Source organism: Polypterus senegalus, chromosome 15, assembly GCF_016835505.1.
Source record: "Polypterus senegalus isolate Bchr_013 chromosome 15, ASM1683550v1, whole genome shotgun sequence".
Lineage (NCBI taxonomy): Eukaryota > Metazoa > Chordata > Cladistia > Polypteriformes > Polypteridae > Polypterus > Polypterus senegalus.
Window position 1 is genome coordinate 13,080,598 of NC_053168.1, and position 4,959 is coordinate 13,085,556.

Here is a 4,959-nt window from a genome sequence, read left to right on the forward strand (position 1 = left end):
ACTCCCGTGTGGGGCCGATGATTAAACCAGCTGGGCTTAGCTATCTGTGCCTCGCCCCTTGGTGGCCATCCCAGGTCCCCACAGGGTTGGGAAGAACTCCATCTCAATTGAAACCCTGCGAGAAACTGAAGCATCATCAACCAGGGAGGCTGCCAGCAAGCGTCCCGGGGGATGTACTGAGGAGTCCATGGCTGCTCCCCCAGACCATATACAGTAGGGTCGTCCCAACCGGGCATGGGACCCGGCTGTCCAATACAATATATATATATATATATATATATATATATATATATATATATATATATATATATATATATATATATATATATATATATGTATACCCTGCATATATATATATGAAACAATGGAAAAAGATGGCCTGCACTGATCTTCTTTTAGATTATGTGGACAGCTGGGTGCGTGTGTGTCATTTACCTGGGGAAGAGATGGCAGCAGGGTGCACTATGGGAAGTAGGCCAGCTGCTGGAGGCAGTGTGATGCTCTGTGTAATGTTCTGCTGGGAAACCTCATCTCCAGGCATTCATGTGGATGTTACTTGGACATGTACCACCTGCTTAAAGATTATTGCAGACCACATACACCCCATCATAGCAATAGTATCCCCTGATGGTAGTGTCCTCATTCAGCAGGATAAAGTGCTATGCCACACTGCAAAAATTGTTCAGGAATGGTTTGAGGAACATGACAAAGAGTTTAAGGTATTCACTTGACCTTTAATTTCCCCAGAACGTAATCCAATCTAGCATCTGTGGGATGTGCTTGAGAAAGTCCGATCCATGGAGGCCTCAGATCACAACTTACAGGATTTAAGGGACCTGCGGCTAACGTCATGGTGCACAGATACCACAGGACACCCTCAGAGGTCTTATGGAGTCCATGCTGTGATGAGTCAGAGCTGTTTTGCTGTCACAGGGAGGCCTCCACAATATTAGGCAGGTGGTTTTAATGTTGTGTGTATGTTCATACATCTTCATAGTGATGAGACTTATATTAGAGAAACTTTCTTCCATTATAGATGACGTTTGCATTTCAAGGGTTCAGTTCGGTTTAAACTTGTTTGCTCACTTACCTGGCCAGAACCAATCACAAGAGGAGCTTGAGGTCAGCTGACTCGATACCTTATCTACCGTAACACCTTAACCACGCACTGGGGGCTTGGAAAAGCCAAAAGACCCATTTTCCCCACCAGGACCCCGGCCCCGAGCAGAATGTTGATTGGCAGTAGGTTCGAGAATGCGAGTTGTACACAATCAGGATTGGGTGAAAGGCACAAGGCACGCACATGGAAAGGGTGATGACTCCTAATCTACAACACCCCATTGGTCCAAGGAGTTCAGTAAGGAAGCACAAGACCACCATCAACTTTGGGCTCACCAGCAGTCCCCGTTTCCTGTAGCAGAGCAGTGAGATGGCTGGTTAGACTTCTTAGCAAAAAGAGGCGCCCTCCATCCAGGTTGTATGTGGTGTTTGCCACACCTGTTTCTCTGGGTACATTTAAAATTCAAATCTGTGTAATGTTTTGAGTAAATAAAAGTTCAAAGTCACTTCTTGTTGTGTTCCTCCCCTGGCTGGGGTTCATATGTCTATTCTGTTCATTTATGCCAATTGCTGGTCATTTAGTTTCTTTATGTTTAAGCATCTTTTATTATGTGCTGTGTATTTTTGGGGTGGTCCCTCCCCCAAGAGGCGGGGCTACCTGTGTATCACCACCAAGGGCCTTCCCTCGGCCCTATAAGGCCTGGGATAAGCCACAGTCCCTTGCGGTTCATTGTGTGCTTTTATTTCTGCGCATTTTGTGATTACTGGATTTTTCACCTCTAGGTTGTGTTGCATTTATTTGATCATTTTTGGAGCTTCTTTTTTCACAGAGAATTTTTTTGAAAATTTTTAGGAAGATTCTTTGTTGCCCCCCTTTTTTTTCCAGCTGGGGTCTGATGGTAATTCAACCTCCATAATTCATTGTTTGGGACTTTGCTGCTTCTTCTCAGCTTGCTTTGTTATGTCTCTCTTCCTGCCTAAGAATCTGAAGTTTATTGGGGTGCTTGTTCACTTTGATGGTAACTACAAATGGACCTCCAACTCTGCGGTGGGCCGGTAAGTTTATCTACAAAGAACTGGGGTCAAACAATTAGGGATTTTCAGGTCAACATAGCCAAAGGGTCCTAAAGTGAGAAAAAAGTCATCACCAGGATCCTTCATGTCAAAATAATAACCTGAGCCTAAAGATCGTGGACTTGTACTCCACACATTGGAGGGGAGGCACAAGGACCCCCAACTGCACCTGCAAGTCTTCTTAGTGGCTTCTGCCCACAGTTTTAATGTTGTGATGAGTCCATTAGGAGTCACAGGACCTTCTCATGAGGGATACAGAGTGGGGTATGGGGGCCATTCTAATACTCAATATACAGTGTAGGGGTGGTGGGGGGCCGGGATAAGTGTTCAACATTTTTCTCATTAAAATGTCTCTCCAATGCAGCTATGCATATAAAATTTAGACCAGACGATTTTATTGAGTTAATACGTAAGAAATCATAAAATTCCAATCCATAACAAAATTACGCAATAAAGTGGAATGACACCGGAATAAAGCATTTATATCTGTGTAATGAGAAAAATGTTGATGTGTTGAATATAGTCGGCCCTTCATATCAGCTGGGAATCGGTTTCCGGATCTCCGGATATCAAAATCCATGGATGCTCAAAAATCTTATATTAAATGGCAATGTATTTTAGTAAAACCTGCACACATCCTTCTTAAATCATCTCAAGGCTTCTTATAATGCCCAATACAATTAAACATGCTATGTAAATGGTTGTTATATTGTATAGTTTAGGGAATAAGGACGTCTGCAGGTGATGTGCCACTTTTCAAAAGATTCAAGGTTTCTACTCGTTGAGCCTCTGAGGGTTGCCTTTGACCGCTTAATTGCTTTTTAGGAGACACACACAATGTGACGTCAAAGGCCTCGTAGGGTCTCGCAGTTAGGACTGCCAACTGACCAGCTTTTGTTTGAAGAAATGTGAGGCGGCCAATAATAACCGTAGTACTTCAGTTTCACTTGTCACACTTGTGCGTCAGAGGGTCACCCTCCTGGGTATTTTGTTCCACCCCTGACCAAGAGGGGGCGCCGCTGCTACTGCTGCTATCTGTGTTGTCTTCCTTCTCTTCCACAGTCCTGAGAAACTGCCCAGTGAAGGCATCTGACTCCGCCCCTTCTGGTCTTTGGGCCATAAAAGGACGGCCACCAAGAAGGAGGCGTCACTTCACGACCGAGTGACCAGAGAGATGGAGCTCCTTTATAACTTGAAACCTTGCTGTTGTTTTTATACCCATTTTAACACCTTCAATTGTGTTGTTTTTCTCGTTTTTGAGTTTCAGTAAATGGGGACGGCACCCCAGCATTTATTTTGTCGAGATTATCCTTCTCTCGGATGATCACACAGTATACCGACTATTTGCTCGCACGCGCCGTGTTCAGACCTGATGTCCCAGTCAGGTGTCTGCAGGCTGATTGGCTTGGGTTGGTGGGAGGCTACAGCTTAATGGAATCCGATTTTGTTGAACTTTTTGGTTAGTGCCTGTTCGGTTGTCTAAGTTTGAGTGTCTTTATTTGTGTAACAGGTGACCCCAGCCGATGACAACGGAATAGAAGGACCTGGGGAGAGAGCTTTGGTGAAGCAGTACCTCCGCTGGGACGCTAGATGGCAGCCCTCCTGGGTGGCTGTGGCACCACGGACTCCTGCAGGGCATGCTGGGAGTTGGATAGATAGATAGATAGATAGATAGATAGATAGATAGATAGATAGATAGATAGATAGATAGATATGAAAGGCACTATATAATAGATAGATAGATAGATAGATAGATAGATAGATAGATAGATAGATAGATATGAAAGGCACTATATAATAGATAGATAGATAGATAGATAGATAGATAGATAGATAGATAGATAGATAGATAGATAGATGGCCAGCAGTTTATCCTGGCCTATACTCCTAAGCCGCCAGATGGAGTCCTTCTTGCAACATGGAGGTGCCCCGAGTTCCAGCAGGGCATCATGGACATTGGAGTTTTACATCACAGCCCTGCTGAATACCATGGGGGCTGCCAGGGGATGCTGCAGGATGGCACAAGGATTTTTATTATAGCCCGGAAGTACTTTCTAGTCATGGGAATGGAAATAATGAAGTACTTCCGGGCTGAAGAAAAGAAGGAGTTTTCACCTGACCCGGAAGTGTTATGAAATCATGTGGACTGAGGGATAGAAACACTTCCAGGTCAAGAAATATAAAAGGACAATGGGAAACCCCAGCAGACAGAGCCGGAGTTGGGACGAAGTGTGACAAAGCTGCTGGGTGGAGTGGAGGATTTATTATTGTATTGATTATTGTTGATTTATTGTTTAATATTGAGTATATTGGAGGTGGAGGTGCTTTGTGCACCTTATAGAAATATTAAATTCATTTCTTGGAATTTTACCTGGTGTCTAAATGTGTTGTCTGGGGGTTCAGGGGTCGATAGCGCCACCTATCTGTCACAATAGATAGATAGATAGATAGATAGATAGATAGATAGATAGATAGATAGATAGATAGATAGATACTTTGATACTTTATTAATCCCAAGAAGAAATTCACAAGAGAAAAAGGTAGAAAAATAAAGTCATACACGGAGCTGCTGGAAAGGCTGCCACTTGTGGTGGCGCCTGAGAATGAGCAGTTTGGTACAGCCCTGTTGGGTTCCATGGGGGCGGCCAGGGGGAGCTGCTGATCCCTATAGTGGATTTCCATCATACCTGGGGGTGATTCCAGGTAACACTGATGACCCCCTCACCGAACACTCCCAGGAGTAGAATAAAAGAAGCCACCTCACTCCATTCGGGGAGCCAGAGTTGGGAGGGGAAAAAGGGGCAAAAGAACAGTGCCTTGGTGCTA